General features: G+C 45.8%; 1 long non-coding RNA gene across 1 annotated transcript in view; it reads right to left on the minus strand.

The window, feature by feature from the left end:
* Positions 1-5,083, minus strand: part of LOC148136157 (uncharacterized) — a 52,412-nt gene extending 47,329 nt beyond the window's left edge. The window contains exon 1 of the long non-coding RNA XR_015754680.1: positions 4,966-5,083. This is a non-coding gene — a long non-coding RNA (uncharacterized LOC148136157). The remainder of the gene's footprint in view (positions 1-4,965) is intronic.
* Between the last annotated feature and the right edge of the window lie 16,954 nt (positions 5,084-22,037).

The following is a 22,037-nucleotide window of genomic DNA, read 5'->3' on the forward strand; positions in this document are numbered from 1 at the left end:
TCAATCCCATGCTTCCATAGTTTTTTGAACTAGCCTACCCTGGGGAACCTTATCAAACGCCTGACTGAAATCCATATACACCACATCAACAGTTTTACCCTCCTCCATCAGTTTGGTCACCTTCTCAGTTTGGGCGGCACGATGGCTCAGTGGTTAGTGCTGCTGCCTCACAGCACCAGGGTCCTAGGTTTGATTCCAGCCTTGGGTGACTGTGTGGAGTTTGCACATTCTCCCCGTGTCTGCGTGGGTTTCCTCCATGTGCTCCGGTTTCCTCCCACAGGTCCAAAGATGTGCAGGTCAGGTGAATTGGCCATGCTAAAATACCCATAATGTTAGGTGCATTAGCCAGACGGAAATGGGACTGAGTGGGTTACTCTTTGGAGGGTCGGTGTGGACTTGTTGGGCCAAAGGGCCTATTTCCACACTGTAGGGAATCTAATCAATAACTCTCCAAAGTTCCATAACAATACAACAGCAAATAAAACAGTAATTGCTACTCCTGGAATTCGAGGAAATCACCTCAAACACCTAAAACAACCTCAAAAATGGAGCAACTGTCACAGCCAGAAATCTTAGCAGCACTTATACACTTAATAGTAAGGTCCGAGGGAGTGTTGCTGAACAAAAAGACCTTGGAGTGCAGGTTCATAGCTCTTTGAATGTGGAGTCACAGGTAGATAGGATAGTGAAGGCGACGTTTGTTATGCCTCCCTTTATTGGTCAAGAGTATTCAGTACAGGGGTTGGGAGGCCATGTTGCAGCTGTACAGGACATTGGTTAGGCCACTTTAGGAATATTGGGTGCAATTCTGGTCTCCTTCCTTTTGGAAAGATATTGTACTGGAAAAGGTTCAGAGAAGATTTACAAGGATATTGCCAGGTTTGGAGGATTTTTTAGATTAGATTACATTACAGTGTGGAAACAGGCCCTTCGGCCCAACAAGTCCACACCGACCCGCCGAAGCGCAACCCACCCATACCCCTACATTTACCCCTTAAATAACACTACGGGCAATTTAGCATGGCCAATTCACCTGACCGGCACATCTTTGGACTGTGGGAGGAAACCGGAGCACCCGGAGGAAACCCACGCAGACACGGGGAGAAAGTGCAAACTCCACACAGTCGCCTGAGGAGGGAATTGAACCCGGGTCTCAGGCGCTGTGAGGCAGCAGTGCTAATCAATGGATACAGCAGGTTATTATGGAGTAAAAAGTGAGGGTCAGCCGAGATGGCTTTGACCATCTTGTGGGTTTTTATCAGTCAGTGGATGTGTGGGGTCATGACATTGGTGAGGACAGATCACTGGGTTAATGCGAGTTTCCATTGTGTGAGATTAATGTCTGCAGTTAACATTTTCAAACTTACTCTATGGTGTAATTCCTCAACTGAGGAAAGAAACTCTGTTTGTAGCTCACAGACACTCTGCATTATCCAGAGATTGATTGTAATGTTGTGTACTGTTGATCCAGATCTCCAGGAATCACTCTGATCATGGAATTGTACTGAATGGGGATCATAAACCTCAGGCTGGAACCTCATGTTGCTAAGAGGATGTGTCATTGTGGAATTGTACAGAGTGTGGGTATCTGCTCAGATATGAACTTCTGAGCCAGTATTCTTGTTTTTCTGTGGGTATCTGTAAATATAGTATTGGAGTAAATGTGGAGCACTAATAGCAGAATACCCGTGAGGTATATCTCAGACTATAAATTGTAATTGTTTGTGAGGAACTGAATGCAATGGAATGTCTGACTGCAGTGGGAAATAGAATGATAACTTATTTGAAACCATGTGATGCTTTATTTTTATTATATTTATCATTTCTGATCTGTTCACAAATGGAGCCATGAATGTAGCTTGGAAATGTGATGGATTGCATGTGGGAAAATATTCTCAGTTGGGTGGATATGTTTGGTCCAAAGTTTCCAAAGTTAAATGATCCGCTGGAGATAAACAAATATAAGTCAACAATGTGGAGCTGGAGAAGCACAGCAGGTCAGTCTGCATTGGAGGAGCAGGGAAGTCGATGATGTTTTGGGCTGGGATCCTTCATTGGGACGAGGGAGGGAAGGGGACGGGAGCTCAGAAATAAATGGGGAGTAGGGCTGGGGGAAAGGCAGGTGAGATGGTGATAGGTGGATGCAGGTGGGGGTAATTGTGATTGGTTCATGGAAGGGGGTGGAGTGGACACGTGAATAGGAGGATGGACATACAGGAATAAAAAAATATTAATAGGAATAAAAATATCTGTTTCAACAAATAACTGAGTTTAGTATCTGCAATATTGTGACTATGATTAATAATTGAGTTTGAGAGCATGTCAGAGAATTAACAGTACAGAATGCAGAATGTGGGCCATTAAATAGAGAAAATCTTGAATGAGACATTTGACTTAAGACATTACGACTCGATTTTGCCCAGCATATTTAATGTCACTAACAGAACTCACAAATCCAATTTCTCGAGTTGCGGGCATTTCTCTTCTTTTCGTATGATAATGACAAATATTCTGACTTTGTCGGTTGTCCCGACTATGTCACACATTGCCCATTTTTTATTCCCAGCCGCTTCCAAAGAAGCAAGTGTTAACTCTAAAGTGTGACAAACTCAGGACTGTTTGAATTGCATTTACAGAATATCTGTTCCTTAATCAGATCTTAATCAGATCATACGACACCAACTTTTCGTTCAACAGCCAAAAGAGAAAATGCTGGAAAATCTCAGCAGGTCTGGCAGCATCTGTAAGGAGAGAAATGAGCTGACATTTCAAGTCTAACTGGCCCTTTGTCAAAGCTTTGATGCTGCCAGACCTGCTGAGATTTTCTAGCATTTTCTCTTTTGGTTTCAGATTCCAGCATCCGCAGTAATTTGCTTTTATAGTTCAACAGGTTTATTTAGAAGCACAGGTAGTCAATCCTTTATTCAAAATCCTGAAATCCGAAAAGCTCCCAAATCCAAAGTTCCTTTTGTGAAGATTTTTCTCATTCACAAAGTTGTTTGGCGTGCAAACAGTTAACCCAACTCCATAACCACTCAACCCACATCACTCAGATGTAATGTGGGGGCATGACCCAGCACTGGCTGGCATCAATTCTGTCTCAGGGCCTGTAATACTCACCAATGAGACTGCTGTTCAGTACAATTTTTAAAAATTTCACAATTAAACAGTCACTTATTTTGAAATGCAAAAACTTCTGAATTCCGAAAACCAACTGGTCCCGAGGGTTCAGATAAAGGATTGTGTACCTGTAGTAGCTTTCGGAACACCTCTCCTTCGTTAGGTAGCTCATGGGGCAGGTTCATAAGACACAGAATTGAGAGCACAAGATCATAGTGTCATGCAACTGATACAATATATTGAAGAAATCTAGATTGCTGTTAAGTCTTTCTTTTAGAAAGGATTGCGGGTTTTAGTTCATTAATATGTAAATTCCAGAATTTCTTTCAAGTCATATTCCCGAGATAACTTAAGGTTTTACAAAAAAATTGACAATACTGCTCAGACAATGCATTAAATGTGTGAGGTTAGAGACGATCTGTATTCCATCCTTGAGTCAGACTGGTTCTAGTTCCAACGTAGGAACTTATAAAATGTTACATGGATTAACTGCCTGCATTCACTGCCTGCAAGTTATGTGCTTTTTGAGCAAAATAAATTGTATCTGCAAATACAATTCAGCCCATTGACTTAAATGTCTGTGTGTGTACATGTGAGGGAGAGAGGAGCGTGTGTGTATGTGCATGCATGTGTCTGCATGTGTGTGTGTAAGGGAGAGTGTGTGTGTGTGTGTGTGTGCGCGCGCGAGTGTGTGTGTATGCTTGATAGACTGTGAGTGTGACGGAGTATAACCTATGAGAGGGTGTGCAAGTGGGGATTATATGTGTGTGTGGCTGAGAGATAGAATATGTATGTGAGTGGGTCAATGTGAGTGTATGTGCATATAAGAATGTGTGTGTATGTGTGCGTATATTGTAGTGGAGTCAACTGTAGTGGAACATGAACCCCAGATCCCGTTGAGGCCATCCTCATGGGTATCAAATGTGGCTATCGACCACTCCACCTCTAAACACTCCACTCAATATTTTTTGGGGGAAGCAGAAGTTGTTTCTTCTCTTTCACAGGTTACTGTGACTGGCAGGAGTTTCCTATAAGACCACAACATCCACAAGAAGACATCTGGGATCAATAAAGTAGAGAATGGGAGACACCTGACATGGACATTAACTGCAAAATGTTTGCATTCAGTTTTGGAGTCTCCACAGCTCAGATTGCCTCCAGACTTTTATATCCACACTTTATGAAGGACAGTACAAGATATGGAATCACTCCACAGTAACCAGAAATGGATGCCCTCAACATTATGGACAGGTGAATGATTGGACATTGAGTCACTCCCTCATGCACAGGACTGAACATACTGACAATCAGAACTTTGAAGGTATTCAGCAGTGAATCCAACCACCATGTCCCAGGTTAGATTGCACCAAAATTAAAAGAAGTGCTTTTTTAAAAAAATCTGCACAGTGTAGAAACAAGTCCTTCAGCCCAACAAGTCCACACCAACTCTCTGAAGAGCGTCCCACTCAAACACCTGCCTCTCAATCCCAGTAATGCTGTGTTTCCCATGGCCAATCCACCGACCCTGCACATTTTTGGACTGTGTAAGGAGACCAGAGCACCCAGATGAAACTGATACAGACCCAGGAAGAATGTGTAATCAGCACACAGTCACCAGAAGCTGGGATTGAACCTGTCTTCTTGGTGCTGCAAGACAGCAGTGCTAACCACTGAGCCACCATGCCACCCAACTTCCAATATTTGTGATGGAATTCCTCCACATGTTCAAGCCTTTAAACCACAGTCTTCACACCCAATAAAATCTGACTCCATGTAACATAGTTCATTGCATCTTTCCAGTTTAGAAATCAGATACTTTATCTGGGATTCAGTAAAGCTTCTTACCTGATGTCCAGGTTCATGCACCCAACCTTCTCTCCTAGTCCCTCTCCCTGTGAATGGAAATCCCCCTCCCAGATTTGGAGCACACACTAGGGCTAGGAGTCTTCATGGTTTAACTAGCACTCTCCATGGAGATCACCAGAATTACACCACAATTTTGTTCTAGGAGAGCAAACATAGAATAGCCTTTATTGTCACATATACACGGTGAGTACAGTGAGGAGTTTATACCTCACCAATTACAGTACCGACTGAGATACAAAAGTAAAAGTTCAGGACAGCAGACCACGCTGGCAGCTAGTTTTCAGTTCGCACCAGTGACACACAATGCCGGGAAGCCGCTATGCAAGGAGGCTGCTACGCCAGACTAGACCGTTGCCATATTACCCCGGGAGGCTGTTGCACCAGGCAGGGAGGTCACTGTGCTGTAAGGCTACTGTACCAGGTCAGGAGGATGCCACACTGAGAGGCCACTGCGCTAGGATGGGAGGATGGCACGCCATGCTGAAAGGCTGCTGCGCTAGGCTGGGAGGCCCTTGCAACAGGCCAGGAGGATGTCACGCCTCACCGGAATGCTGCTATGGGAACCATAAGGCTGCCCACAACATGCCAGGAAGCTGTTGGGCCAGGCCAAGAGACCGTGAGAGGAGGCTTCTGTGCCAGGCCAAGAGTCATCACCAAAGGGTGCACATCATCTCTGCTGGCAAGGACTTTTGCTCCCCAGAGGACGGGAGTGGTTTCCAGAGGCTGGGAATCATCTCTACAGGCAAGGAATCATTGCTCACCAGCGGCCAGGAAGAAAAGGACAGGAAAAGAGAAAGAAGAACACGTGGCGCAGATGAGTTCTGGCTGGAACATCCTACTCCACTGCCTTCTTGGAGCATGGTATCAGGGACTGCTGCTGTGGATCCAGTCCAATGTCAAAGATTAGGGGAGATGATGATGTTTTGGTCTTGTGAGACAATGAGTTCAGAGAACAAGGGGAGCTGGGTTCGATATCCCCAATGGCAGATGGTGAATTCAATACAAATCTAGACTTAACAGTCTAATGGTGACCACTAAACTGTTATCAGTTGTCAGGAAAAAAGAATCCCATCTCCTTCACAAATGTCTTTCAGAGAAGGAAAGCTTTCATTCTAACACAGTCTGGTCTACATGGGACTACAGTGTGTCGGAAATATGCCTTTAAGAGAGATTTATTTTGTCCTGTTTCTCTTGAAGAGAGCTATTGTCAACTAATGGTGAGGTGTCTGCTCCTTGGAAAGCAGAGTAAATAGCTTTGATATTTTTAAAATTTACACAACATCCTGAGTGGATGGAGTCAGGCTCACAAACTCCCAAAGTTTTAGATTCTGCTATCTGTTGTTGAACTTGGTGTTTTGGAATTAAAACTGTCAATAGAGCTCTCTCTCTGCTGCTACAAAAAAATCTTGAGGGTTCTTTCAGTATTTCATTTTGCTGCGTTAGAATGAGAAGACCGCAATGAGAATCACACTGTTTTGCTGAATTTGCTTTTGCCAAGGGTGTGTTTATGGATGAGTTAAAACACAAATTACTTTGTCTCTGGTCAATAATATAAAATAGAATGCATCTGCAAATACAATTCTGCAAATGCAAATCCACTCATTGACTTATGTGTGTGTGTGTGAGAGAGAAAGAGAGTGTGTGTGTGTTGGGGGAGAGGAACAGAGAGTTAGTGTGTGGGGGAGAGGAACAGATGTTGTGGTCTTATAGGAAACTCCTGCCAGTCACAGTAACCTGTGAAAGAGAAGAAACAACTTCTACTTTCCCCCAAAAATATTGAGTATATTAATATTGTTAATATTGAGTATATTAACATGTTTCTGGGAGTGATTTGCTCCTGATGCATTTCCCTATGTGTCTCTAGAAGGGCAATTGTTTGATTTGAGAGGTGTTACTATAATGGTTCAGATGATAAGACACAGAGCAACAATTATCTTTGTGCTAAAATACATCATGCATCGAGAATATTTGACCAGTAACTTTGTCTCTTTTTTTCCTTTCTCTCTCTCACAGTTAGTCCAGCAGCAATTCTAATCTTGTCTGTAGGAAAGTGTGGTCTTTCGACATGCACCACTCGCTATCTGGTAACCATGGCAGTGTCTGATCTACTGTACGTTACTTTTGATATCATGCTTCATAAGTTTACTTACTATTATTATCCATGGTGCCTTCTGGACATGACTCTTGTTTGTAGCGCCATCTATGCCCTGAGCCGCTTGACAGTTGATTGTTCTGTTTGGTTCACTGTCACTTTTTCTTTTGATCGATTTGTTGCTATTTGTATTCATCAGATGACATCTCAGTATTGCACAGAGAAAACTGTAATGAGGGTTCTAGCAATAATCTGAATTTTCCTTTCTTTAAAGAATATTCCCAACTATTTTTTATTTGAAGCCGAAATGATCATTAACAATGTTCCGTGGTACTGTTACACCACCTACAGATATTATAATGATGCTCATTCGCTGAGTTATCGATGTATTGAAACATTTTTAACACCACTTCTCCCATTCACTTTTATTCTCTTTCTGAACATCCTGAATACATGAGTGAGAATTTAAAATATCGACTGAGACTAGATTATAAACTCCATACCTTTACTTTGTCCAAATGTCTTCCTCCCTCCTGCTTTGCGTATCCCAGCATATCCCAATTTTCCCTGATCATCCTGTGATTGCAAGAACCAACACAGGCATATTGTCCTCCAAATTCTCATTTTAAATTCTCACTCGTGTATCCAAAATGTTCCATGTTCTTCCACTGATTTCATTTGTTTTTTCGGATTCTGTGAGTCTTGTTGCATAAACTCAATATGAAAGTGTTCGATGTTCTGCTATGAATGCAGCCTTCCCTTGAAGCCAAGATGCCACTTACATTCCCAAGCCATTTCTAATCTTGATTATCACCTCCCCAACAGCACTCACAAACCTATTTGTGGGAATTGTATGGATGTTCATTCCAGTCCTACCAAGACGTAAACTGTCCATCTTGTTGAGTTCTAACCTGCTCCAGAGCTGGTCCTAATGCCTTGAAACATGCTGCCTGACCTTCTGAACCCGTTTTCCAGACACATGTTCGACCATCCAATTATTCTGCTCGTTTCTGATCAACACATGGGACTGGCAGTGATTCTGAGAATACTGTGTTCCACATCCTGCTTTTCAATCTCATTCCTTGCTGCCTCAAATCTGTTTCATGGACCACATCCCTGCATTCCCACCTCGGTCTTTGTCACCAACATGGAGCAATACCTCTGTCGTTTGATCTTCCTGCAGCAGAATTTCCTGCAGCTGTTCTGTGATTTCCTTGACCCTGGTAGCAAGGAGGTTATCATCGCATGCTGAAGGTATGTTTATAACTGTAGAAACTCCACTCTGTTTCCCTAACTAACGAACCCATTATCAGTATTGTGTACCCACTCTTCCTACCACCCTGTCCAGCTGACGTGACTCTGTCTGCATTCCTCTGATGAATTCTTTCCATTACAAGCTTCCAAAGCAGGAAACTGATGTCTGATCTCGATCATCTCAGGGGACTGCTGAGATACCTGGCTGTCACGTATTCCTTATTTGCCCATACACACTAACTGTGATGTAGCCACCTCCATAAATGTGTTATTCCCCTCATCCTCAGTCCCGTGGATGGCCTACAGTTACTCCCATTCTCGAAAACAGAACTCCAGTTTATGCACACTGTCACATTTCCAGGAGATAGGAAACCTCCCAGAATCCCACATTCCACAGGCTGACCATTTTCTTGCTCAGAGACAAAACAAAACTGCAGATGTTGAATTCCAAGGGAGACAAGCAGGAGGTTGGAAGAACACAGCAAGCCAGGCAGCATCAGGAGGTGGAGAAGGCAATATTTTGGGGGTAACTCTTCTTCAGGACTGGGGGTGGGTTTGTGGGGAGCTGCAGATAAAGGGGTTGGCAGGGGCAAGGTGATGGGGATCGGTGAAGACAGGTAGAGGGGATGACCTGGTTGGTGAATGGGAGGAGTGAATCCGGTTGGTGGCTTGGAGGAAGGGTCGATGAGAGGAATGGAAGGGAGAGAGAGGGAGGGGCTAGGAAGGGAATCAGAGGATGGGAAAGGGGGTTATCTGAAATTGTCTCACCTGTAAGGACTGTTTGGGGCACTGGATGGAGGTGATGGGGGTGGTGTGCTGGTAGGTTTTGCATCATTGGTGAGACAGAGGTTCACCTGCCTCTCCTCCAACCTAGTTTACTGTGTCCAGTGCTTCTGGTGTGGATTTCTCTACATCTGGGAGACCAAAGGTAAACTTAGTGAATGGTTTTCCAAGCATCTCAGCCAGGCTCACAGAGGCCGACGAGACCTCCCAGTCACAGGCCATTTTAATTCCCCTTCCCACTTCCTTTCTGACATGACAATCCTTGGCTTCCTCTACTGCCACAACAAATTAAACTACAAATTGGAGGAACAACACCTCATCTTCCATCTGGGCAGCCTGCAACACGGAGTACTCAACACTGAGTTTTCCAATTTCAAGTAACCCCCTTTCCTATCCCCGACTCCCTTCCCAGCCCTCATCTCTCCTTCTAGCCACAAACTGGATTCATTCCTCCCATCGATCAAGCAGCTTGTCTTGTCTTCCCCTATCTCCACCAAAACCTCAAGACAAAGATTTTTTTCAGGGACCTTTCAAACCTCACCACCTTCTGCCTGATCACCTCGCTAATGGGATTTACACAATATAATGTGGTGTCTGTGAAATGAAACTGTTTTGATCTTCTTGCTGATCACATTCACTCTCAGACAGATCAGACAGAGGCACAGTCAGTGTTTCCTTCCCTGTGTTTCCTGGAGCAGCCTCGTGTCTCCGATGAAGCCAGTTTATAAACCAATTGTGATGTCTGAGCTCTCTCTGTGATGTACACGGTGAGGTCACACTTTGACCTGTCCAGTTCAAGAGGCCTCACTGCGATCAAACAGGGAGTTACTGAAACCCTCACTATAACGTCCCTCAGCCCCAGCACCCATCCCTATCTCTGTAACCTCCTAAAGCACCTAGAATCCTTCCAAACCTACAAACCTCACTATCTCTTTCAATTCCACCATCCAACCAAACTCATCCCTATCTTTGTAACATTCCCCAGACACTGCATCTGTCCCTATCCCCGACATCCCTTCCTCTTTCTGTGTCACCATCCAGCAGTTACATCCCTCCCTGCGTGAGAAGCCATCTTGACCATCAACATTATTCCATATCTCTCCAACAGCCTCCAACCCATACCTCTGTAAATTCCTCCAGCTCCAACACCCCTCGTTATCTCTATAATTTCCTTCCAGCACCTACACCCTCCTTATCCTGTTCCAGCCCCTTCATTATCTCTCCAGGATATAGACGCTTCAGATAGGACAGGCAGGGAATCAAAGGTGGGAGAGGAGTTTCATTGCTGGTCAGGGATGATAGCACGGCTGTGCGAAAGGACACTATGGAGGGCTTGAGTAGCGAGGCATTATGGGTGGAGCTGAGAAATAAGGGTGCAGTTACATTGTTAGGGCTGTATTACAGGCCTCCTAACAGTGAGCGTGAGTAGAAGAATGAATAGGTAAACATTCTTTTTGGAAAGATGTAGAGGCAGCAGGGTAGTACTGATGGGAGATTTTAATTTTCCCAACATTGACTGGGATACACGTAGTGTCAGAGGTCTGAATGGGGCATAACTTATAAGAAGCGTCCAGGAGAATGTTTTTAGAGCAATATGTCAATATTCCGATGAGGAAAGGGGCCATATTGCACTTGGTGTTGGAGAAAGAGCAAGGTCAGGTGGTAAAAGTTGTGGAGGGGGATTTCTTTAGGAACAGTGACCACAATTCTATAAGTTTTAGAATACTTGTAGACAAAGATGAGAGTGGTCCTAAAGGAAGAGTATTAAACTGGGTCAAGGCCAGTTATATCAAAATTAGGCAGGAGCTGGGAAATGTGGATTTGACATAGCTATTCGAAAGGAAGTCCACATTTGATATTTGGGAGGCTTTCAAAGATAGCTTAAAGTTAGTGCAGGGTAGGTAGGCATGTCCTATTGAAAGCAAAGGATAGGAAAGGCAAAATTCGTGAACTGTGGATGACAGGAGAAATTATACAACTAACCAAGAGGAAAGGGGAAGCGTACATCAGGTCAAGGCAGCTAAGAACAGAATGGGCCCTGGAAGAATATTGGAAGAGTAGGACCAGTTTTAAATGATGAATCAAGCGGGCTAAAAGGAGTCATGAAATAACTTTAGCAAGCAGAATTAAGGACAATCCCAAAGCCTTTTATTCTTATGTAAGAAGCAAGCGGGTAACTAAAGGATAATGAAGGAAGGCTGTGTGTTGAACCTGAGAGAATGGGTTAGATTCTGAATGATTACTTTGCATCAATATTCACAGAAGAGAGGGACATGATGAATGTCGAGATTAGAGATACATATTTGATTAGCGTGGATCACGTTAACATCAGTCAGGAAGTTGTTTTGGGTAGGCTAGAGGTTATTAAGATGGACAAATCCCCAGAACCAGATGGGATCTATCCCAGATTGCTGAGGGAGGCGAGAATGGAAATAGCTGGGGCCCTGACAGATATCTTTGTAGCATACCTAAAAACAGGTGAGGTGCAGAAGGACTGGAGGGTTGCTCATGTTGTGCCCCTGTACAATAAAGGTAGAAGGAATATTCCAGGTAACTACTGACCAGTGAACCTGATGTCAATGGTGGGAAATATGTAGGAGAAGGTACTGAGGGATAGGATCTATATATACTTAGAACAGAATGGGCTTATCAATGATTGGCAGCATGGTTTTGTGCGGGCGAGATTGTGCGTTTGCCAACTTAATAGAGTTCTTTGAGGAAGTGACCAAGTTGATAGATGAAGGAAGGGCTGTAGATGTCAAACACATGAACTTTAGTAAGGCATTTGATTAGGTTCCCCATGGTAAACCAATAGAGAAAGTGAAGCCACATGGTGTGTGGAGTGTCCTAGCTAGGTGGATAAAGAACTGGTTGAGCAACAGGAGACAGAGAGTAGTAGTTGAAGGGAGTTTCTCGAAATGGAGAAAGGTTCTGCAGGGACACTGTTGTTTGTACTGGGGCCTCTATTGTTTGTGATATACATAAATGATCTGGAAGAGGGCACTGTTGGTATGATCAGCAAGTTTGCAGATGACACGAAGATTGGTGAACTATCAGAAAGCATAGGGGATTGTCAAAGAATACAGGAGAATATAGATAGACTGGAGAGTTGGGGAGAGAAGTGGCAGGTGGAGTTCAATCCAGGTAAACGTGAGGTGATGCATTTTGGGAAGTCTATTTCTAGAGCGAATTGTACTGTAAACGGAAGAGCCTCAGGGAAAGTTGATGAGCAGAGAGATCTGGGAGTGCAGGTCCATTGTACCCTCAAGGTTGCTGCACAGGTGGATAGAGTGGTCAAGAAGGCCTTCATCGGACAGGGTATTGACTATAAGAGCTGGCAGATCATGTTACACTCGTATAGGACTTTGGTTTGGTCACATTTGGAATACTGCATATAGTTCTGGTCAGGTTGAGTAGGTTAGGTTTATTTTCATTAGAAAAAAGGAGATTGAGGGGGACATGATTGAGGTCTACAAAATCATGAAGTGGAGAGACAGGGTAGATAGAGATGAGCTGAAAATGTGTCACTGGAAAAGCACAGCAGGTCAGGCAGCATCCAGGGAACAGGAGAATCGACGTTTCGGGCATAAGCTTTTCTTATGCCCGAAATGTCGATTCCCCTGTTCCCTGGATGCTGCCTGACCTGCTGCGCTTTTCCAGTGACACATTTTCAGCTCTGATCTCCAGCATCTGCAGTCCTCACTTTTTCCTAGGTAGAGATGAGCTTTTTCCCAGGGTGAAGGATTCAATAATGAGAGGTCATACTTTCAAGGTGAGAGGTGAAAAATTTAAGGGGGATACACACGGCAAGTACTTTACACAGAGGGTGGTAGGTGCCTGGAATGGCTTCCCAGCAGAGGTAGTAGAGGCAGCTATGGCAGATTAATTTGAGATGTATCTGGACAGGTGCATGAGTAGGTGGGGAGCAGAGGGATACTTAGGTATTGGGCGACAGGTTTAGACAGTTGATTTGGATCGGATCAGGTTTGGAGGGCTGAAGGGCCTGTTCCTGGGCTGTAAATTTTCTTTGTCATGTCAACAAAGATTGCTCATCAGTGACAGACAGAGTGGGTTTTTGGTTAGTACAGAATTCTTGGGATATGACAGTGCCCTAAGAAGACAGGCCCATTGCACCAACAGCCTGAGGACATTTGCCTGTGTCCTCCCACTGAAACTGGGTTGGAACAGAATTTCTGTAAAACCAATGAATTGGTCACTTGACTCCAGGTCCATTTCCTGAAAACTGAGAGTAAATGGGCATATTTGAGTTAACAATGAGAAACAGAAAGAATTGATTCAGAATCTGACAGTCATCATGCATCCTGTAAACAGTGAAGGGGACATGACAGAGTATCTCTCTTTGTTATCGCTGTCAGTTTTCTTTTGTTTTGATTCCTTTCAGATGACAGTTGGTAAGGATCCTGTAATTTACAACCCCATCTTCTGTTTCTTCTCTTTTCCCACTGCACCCTCCACCCCGTTCCTTGCATCATTTTGGTTAATATTGTTACTCTGTCATTTCAGCCTCTCCTGCCCTTCAGATTGCCAACAGATTGGAAACCTCCGCGAGTATGGGGAAAAACTCTGTCTCCGTGGTCGCCGCAGCTACTTCCGCCCCCAGTGACGTCGCGACCTGCATTCGGACATCGCCGCATGTGTCTCCGCCCACCCGCCGCGTTCCGTCACCACGCCTAACCCCGCCTCCCGGCCGCGTTCCGTCACCACGCCTAACCCCGCCTCCCGGCCGCGTTCCGTCACCGCGCCTAACCCCGCCCCCCGGCCGAGTTCCGTCACCGCGCCTAACCCCGCCCCCCGGCCGAGTTCCGTCACCGCTCCTAACCCCGCCCCCCGGCCCAGTTCCGTCACCGCGCCTAACCCCGGCCCCCGGCCCAGTACCGTCACCGCGCCTAACCCCGCCCCCCGGCCGAGATCCGTCACCGCGCCTAACCCCGCCCCCCGGCCGAGTTCCGTCACCGCGCCTAACCACGCCCCCCCGCCGACCTCTGTCCCCGCCCCCAGGCCTAACCCCGCCCCCACATCCAGCTCCAGTCCCACACCAGGTCCTAGCTCCCTGCCCTGCCGTGTGTTCACCATCCCTCCGGACCTGCCCCTCTCTGAGGATGAGAGATCAGTCCTCAGCAGGGGTCTCACCTTCGTTCCCACACGTTCTCGGGTCAATGAATTCAATACACGGAGTGACATTGAACGATTCTTCCGCCGCCTTCGCCTCCGTGCCTTCTTTTTCAATCAAGACCCTCACCCACCCTCTGACGACCCCTTCTCCCACCTCCAACACACCCCGTCCACCTGGACACCCCGTGCTGGCCTCCTACCTGCCCTCGACCTCATTATTGCAAACTGCCGCCGCGATATTAACCGCTACCTGAACTCCCACACCCCTCCCACCCACTCCAACCTCTCACCCTCGGAACGCACAGCCCTCCACTCCCTCCGTTCCAACCCCAACCTCACCATGAAACCAGCTGACAAGGGAGGCGCAGTAGTAGTTTGGTGCACCGACCTCTACACCGCTGAGGCCAAACGCAGGCTCGCAGATACCTCCTCCTACTGCCCCCTTGACCATGACCCCACCCCCCACCACCAAACCATCATCTCCCAGACCATCCATAACCTCATCACCTCAGGGGACCTCACATCCACCGCCTCCAACCTCATAGTACCACAACCCCGAACCACCCGTTTCTACCTCCTGCCCAAAATCCACAAACCTGACTGCCCCGGACGACCCATCGTCTCAGCCTGCTCCTGCCCCACTGAACTCATCTCCTCCTACCTCGACACGGTCCTGTCCACATTAGTCCAAGAACTCCACACCTACGTCCGTGACACCACCCACGCTCTCCACCTCCTCCAGGGTTTCCGCTTCCCCGTGTCCCCAACGCCTCATCTTCACCATGGACATCCAGTCCCTGTACACCTCCATCCCCCATCACGAAGGACTCAAAGCACTCCGCTTCTTCCTTTCCCGCCGTACCACCCAGTACCCTTCCACCGACACCCTCCTTCGACTGACTGAACTTGTCCTCACCCTGAACAACTTTTCTTTCCAATCCTCCCACTTTCTCCAAACAAAAGGAGTAGCCATGGGCACCCGCATGGGCCCCAGCTATGCCTGCCTCTTCGTAGGGTATGTGGAACAATCCATCTTCCGCAACTACACTGGCCCCACCCCCCATCTTTTCCTTCGCTACATTGATGACTGTATCGGCGCTACCTCGTGCTCCCACGAGGAGGTTGAACAGTTCATCCACTACACTAACACCTTCCACCCCGACCTCAAATTCACCTGGACAGTCTCGGACTCCTCCCTCCCCTTCCTAGACCTTTCTGTTTCTATCTCAGACGACCGAATCAACACGGACATCTACTACAAACCGACCGACTCCCACAGCTACCTGGACTACACCTCCTCCCACCCCGCCCCCTGTAAAAACGCCATCCCATTCTCCCAATTCCTTCGTCTCCGCCGCATCTGCTCCCAGGAGGACCAGTTCAAAATACGCACAACACAGACGGCCTCCTTCTTCAAGGACCGCAATTTCCCCCCCGACGTGATCGACGATGCCCTCCACCGCATCTCCTCCACTTCCCGCTCCTCCGCCCTTGAGCCCCGCCCCTCCAACCGCCACCAGGACAGAACCCCACTGGTCCTCACCTACCACCCCACCAATCTCCATGTACAGCGCATCATCCGCCGTCACTTCCGCCACCTCCAAACGGACCCCACCACCAAGGATATATTTCCCTCCCCTCCTTTATCAGCTTTCCGTAGAGACCACTCCCTCCGCGACTCCCTTGTCAGATCCATACCCCCCACCAACCCAACCTCCACTCCCGGCACCTTCCCTTGCAACCGCAGGAGGTGCAACATTTGCGCCCACACCTCCCCCCTCACTTCTCTCCAAGGCCACAAAGGAAACTTCCATATCCGCCACAGATTCACCTGCACCTCCACCCACATTATCTACTGCATCTGCTGCAGCCGGTGTGGCCTCCTCTATATTGGGGAGACAGGCCGCCTACTTGCGGAGCGATTCAGAGAGCACCTCTGGGCCACCCGGACGAACCAACCCAATCACCCTGTAGCACAGCATTTCAACTCCCCCTCCCACTCCACCGAGGATATGCAAGTCATTGGACTCATCCACCGCCAAACCACAACAACGCGACGGTCGGAGGAGGAGCGTCTTATCTTCCGACTGGGAACCCTCCAACCACAGGGGATGAACTTGGACTTCACCAGTTTCTTCATCCCCCCTCCCCCCACCTTGTCTCAGCCGAATCCCTCCAGCCCGACACCGCCTTCCTGACCTGCAGTCTTCTTCTTGACCTCTCCGTCTCCACCCTACTCCGACCTATCACCCTCACCTTGACCTCTTTCCACCTATCACATTTCCAACGCCCCTCCTCCAAGTCCCTCCTCCCTACCTTTTATCTTCTCCTGCTGAACACTCTCTGCTCATTCCTGAAGAAGGGCATGTGCCCGAAACGTCGAATCTCCTTTTCCCTAGATGCTGTCTGACCTGCTGTGCTGTTCCAGCAATAAAGTTTCAGCTTTGATCTCCAGCGTCTGCAGACCTCACTTTCTCCTCTCCTGCCCTTCAGCCAATCACAGCCTTTCCCTACTGCTCTTCTTCCCACCTTCCCGCTGAGACACAAGTAACAATGCAGGTAGTTCCCTCTCTCACATACTCACATTATCACTGACAGAGATAGAGAGACACAGCAGGGTCATCACTCATTCATTGTGTTTCTCTCTCCACAGATGCTGTTTGATCCTCTGAGTATTTGCTGTTTACATCATGTAAGTTTACTCCATGTTCAGAAGGCACACAAGTTATTTAATTAAAACAGATATTCCCATAGAGTTCAGATTATTTATAATTGATATACCACATAGAAAACTATTTATACATTGCAATATTAAAGATATAGTTACAAACAAAAATATGGAGATAAACATGAAATATATGGTCCTAATCCATCAGACATACAAAGAATAACAGATCTGAGTGCTGAGTGATCTCACTCCTATGTACAATATCAAAGGCTGGGAAACAAACATGCTGTAATATCCAGAGATTGAATTAATCCCACTGTCAGCTCGAAAATCTTTAACCTTTGAATCAGGCCTATACTTTTCCATAGCTATTTTAAAACTGATAGAATTGTGGTAAGTGTTTCCCCACTAATACCTCAATGACTTGCCCTGCCTTATTTCCCAAGAGAAGATTGGGTTTTGCCCCTTCTCTCAGAGGGCCATCTCCATATTGATTGAAAAAGATTTATTGAATACACTTAAGAAATTCCTCCCAGCCATTACCAATCTGTGTTTGGAAAGTTAAGATCCCCTTATTATTCTTACAAATATCAGTGACTTCCCTACATATTTGCTCCTCAATATCCCACTGACTAATCGGGAATTTATAATAAAATCCCATCAAATTAATAACACCCTTTTTTCACAACTCAGATAGCTTCACTGGACGATCCATCAGGAACATCCTCTCTCAGCATTGCCGTGATGTTTCCCTAATCAAAATAGCCAGTCCCACTCCTTTGTTGCCTTCCCTTCCTATGAACAGTCATTTGAGCTCAATTTTGGAGCACCCAATCTTACTACTTCTGATGAAGGGTCACTGATTTGAAATGTTAACTATTTTCTCTCCATAGGTGTTGCCAGACCTGCTGAATTTCTCCAGCAGTTGTGGTTTACCCAGCTTCAGGCAGCAAGTCAAATTCCAAGTTATTTCTTCATTCCCCTTTCTCCTGCTGTAACTGTCATGCTCGGGATGTCCTGGTATTGGCTCATTTAATTAGTTTCAATGACATCACTGTCCTGTTTCAAGCCCATCCCCAGATGTCATCTCTCTGCTCCTCTCGTCAAGATTACGGTTGAAGAAATATGTGCGGCTATCTGGGGTTTTATTTCCAAATGCCGTTATTTCATAGTCATTGTAACATGGGACACCGTTCTCCAATACAGTGTTTATGTCTTGACTATCTTTGATGCAGTTCCTTGGTCAGGGCAACATTTCTACTTCAAAACCAATTCATGAGATGATGCCTCAGACAAATCTTTCCCACAGATCTTCACCACAACAGGTTTATATTCATTAACATGGAATAAATCACAAACATAGTAACATGATTCACTGTGATTAAAGTAGAAAATACTAAGCGATGCATTGGATTATCATTTTGTGTGTGCATTAGTGTGTGAATGTGCAGTGGCAACATTAATCATCTTGCACTTGACAGCTCTATAATTTTCATAGTTATCATTTTGCTCTTCATTTCATAATAAACCAATTTTTTCTTTTTGGTCTTACCCACTAACATTGCCCTATCCTTCCTTGGCCTTTCCAAGTGTTTCTTTTAGTTTTCAGTTCACCCATTTAGATTCTCGGCTAAGCTTCTCATAGTTTTTGAATTGTTTTGTTAGGATCAGTATCTTTTACTGTTTCCTGTCACCTTGTCTGCTTGGCGACACCTATGGGGCACTACATCTGGAAGCATAATGATTTCTGTTGTTGGGTCATGTTTACACTGTTTCATCTAGAATCTCACTTTTGAAATCCTCCCACTGGTTTGTCATTATTTTATCTTCAAATATCTGCATCCAGTTGATCTTCGTCAGATAATCTCTCAGATTCATGAGATTTCCTTCATCAGACATGGATGTCTAATGTTGAGGGCAGAGGTGCAGGACCTGGCTGAGATGTATTGGAGGGCATTTTCAACCACGTGGGAGGGGACATTACGGTCTTTAAAGAAGGAGGCCATCTGGTGTGTTCTCTGGTGGAACTGGTTTCTATTTCCCCTCCCCCCACTTTACCCCAGTTCAACCTTCCAGTCAGCACTGTCCCCATGATCTGTCCCACCTGTCAATCTTCCTTCCCACCTACCTGCTCCACCCTTCTCTCTGACCTATCACCTTTATCCTCACCTCCATCCACCGATTACACTCTCAGCTACCCACCCCTCTTCCATTTATCTCTCCACCCCCGAGGCTCCCAGCCTCATTCCTGACGAAGGGCTCCTGCTCGAAAGGTCGATTATCCAGCTCCTCGGATGCTGCCTGACCTGCTGTGCTTTTCCAACACCACTCTAATCTTGACACCGTGTGAGTCCTCAGGGCGGGCCTTGGTTCTCCATCCCTCTCTGATTGGTTAGAAAGTCTGTCCATCTCGAGCTTATAGCAAATAGGAAGTGTGGTCCCACCTTGGGACTGTCGTCTGGATGTGAATGTGAATGAAAAGAGAAATCACTTGAGAAACTCAGCATGTTTGGCAGATTCTGTGGAGTTAAAGCAGAGGTAACGTTACAGACCCAGTAATCCTTCATCGTAACTGATAGGAACCGACGTTGCACTCCCTCAATAGCCAGAATGTCTTTCCTCAAATTTGGAGACCAAAACTGCGCACAATTTTCCAGGTGCGGTCTCACCAGGGCCCTGTACAGCTACAGAAGGACCTCTTTGCTCCGATACTCAATTCCTCTTGTTTTGAAGGCCAGCATGCTATTAGCTTTCTTCACTGCCTGCTGTACGTGCATGATTGCTTTCTTGACTCCATTTAGGTAGTAATCTGCCTTCTTATTCTTGCCACCAAAGTGAGTAACCACACATTTATCCACATTAAACTGCATCTGCCATGCATCTGTCCACTCACCTAACCTGTCCAGGTCACCCTGTATTCTCCTAATATCCTCCTCACATTTCACCCTGTCACCCAGCTTTGTGTCATCAGCAAATTTGCTAATATTACTTTTAATACCTTCATCTATATCATTAATGGTTGGTGAAGTTTTCCAGCTTCCCTCGTAGGTAGATCCACATACTGAATCAGAAAATGTTCTTGTACACCCTTAACAAATCCCTCTCCATCCAAGCCCTTCATACTATGCCAATCCCAGTCTATGTTTGGAAAGTTAAAATCACCAACCATAACCACCCTATTATTCTTCCAGATAACTGAGATCTCCTTACAAATTTGGTTCTCAATTTTTCACTGACTATTGAAGGGCAATTGTAGTACAATCCCAATAAAGTGATCACCCCTTTCTTATTTCTCAGTTCGACCCGAATAACTTTCCTGTATGCATTTGCAGGAAGATCCGCCCTAAGTACAGCTGTAATGTTATCACTAATCAGAAATGCCCTTCTCCTTCCTCTCTTGCCCACCTTTTTATCCTTCCGGTAGCATCTATGCCCTGGAACATTGAGCTGTCAGTCCTGTCCATCTTAAGCCACATCTCTATAATTGCCATGCTATCCCAGTCCCATGCTGAGGTCATCTGCCTTACTTGCTAGGCCCTGTGCTTTAAATAAATGCAGTTTAATTTACTAGTCTTATTTCATTCTCTGAATGGTTCCTGCCTCCCCTGATAATTTGATTTGCTCCTTTTCCCAACTTTTATTGAGGCTGGGAATCCTGCAGCGAGTAACTCACCTCCTGAATCCCCAAAGCCTGTCCCACCATCAGGAAGGTACAAGTCAGGAGTGTGTGATGGAATACTCCTCACTTGCCCTGGATGGGCAACTTTTCTCTCCCCACTGTCTCCTTGGGTCTCTCTCCACTAGCACCGCACTCCCACCCCCTGCCACCCTGGACCCTTTCCCACCCTGCACCAATTTAAATCCTCCTGCACAGTTCTAGGATATCTCCCTGCCAGTATATTCGACAAGCTTGAAAACCTTACAACCTTTACAAAATATTTGGATGAGCACTTGAAACATCACAACATTCAAGCCTATGGGATGCAGTATAATTTGGGTGAATGTGAGGTTATTCACTTTGGAAGGAAACACAAGGAGGCAGGTTCCTACTTGAATGGCTGTAAATTAAGAGAGGGGAGTGTGCAGTGGGACCTGGGTGTCCTTGTGCACCAGTCACTGAAGGTGAGCATGCAGGTGCAGCAGGTGGGAAAGAAGGCAAATGGTATGTTGGCCTTCATTGTAACAGGTTTCAATTACAGGAGCAGGGATGTGTTGTTGCAAATATACAGGGCCCTGAAGAAGGGCTTATGCCCGAAACGTAAATTCTCCTGTTCCCTGGATGCTGCCTGATCTTCTGCGCTTTTCCAGCAATACATTTCCAGCTCTGATCTCCAGCATCTGCAGACCTCACTTTCTCTTCAAAGATCAGAACCAGGGGTTACAGACTGAGGATTCAGGATGGACCATTTAGGACGGAGATGAGGAAACATTTCTTCACCCAAAGAGTGGTAAGCCTGTTGAATTTATTACCACAGGAAGTAGTTGATGACAAAACATTGAATGTATTCAAGAGGCAGTTACATAGAGCACTTAGGGTAAATAGGATCAAAGGTATGGGGAGAAAACAAGATTTGCTGATTGAATTGGACGATCTGCTGTGATTGTGGTGCATGGCTGAGCAGGCTTGAGGGGTCAAATGGCCTCTTCCTGCTCCTGTCTTCTATGTTTCTCTGTAGCATTGAATTTCTCTGTAGAGTAGAATTTCTCTCATACTTCATTGGTCTTAATTATGTCTATCTTATATTGATGTTATCTCACTTTTATTCATCATCTGTGGAAATGACTTTTTGAGTCTACATCATCAAATGCCCTCAATTTTAAACATATGTCTAAGCAGCTTCCCGCTCTTCCTTCCAATGTAAGTACACTGGCTCTTAAAGTTATTTGCCACTGTCCTGTCCATTCTGCTAACCTTCCTGTATTCTGCTACTTTATTACAATCTTCCTCAGTATTAGCCATAAGCCCCAATTTCCTGTCATCCACATAACTGCTATACCTCTGATCTCCAGACACAATTATTTTAGATAATTATTTTCAGGACTAGCACCCTATGGAACAACACATTATTTCAGTCTGAGCAACTAGCTTTAAGATTTAGTGTTTATTTGTAGCTGAGCTTT

The sequence above is a fragment of the Chiloscyllium plagiosum genome, unplaced genomic scaffold (genome assembly GCF_037043375.1).
Source record: "Chiloscyllium plagiosum isolate Xiang-an unplaced genomic scaffold, Cpla_swu_hap1 HiC_scaffold_47, whole genome shotgun sequence".
Lineage (NCBI taxonomy): Eukaryota > Metazoa > Chordata > Chondrichthyes > Orectolobiformes > Hemiscylliidae > Chiloscyllium > Chiloscyllium plagiosum.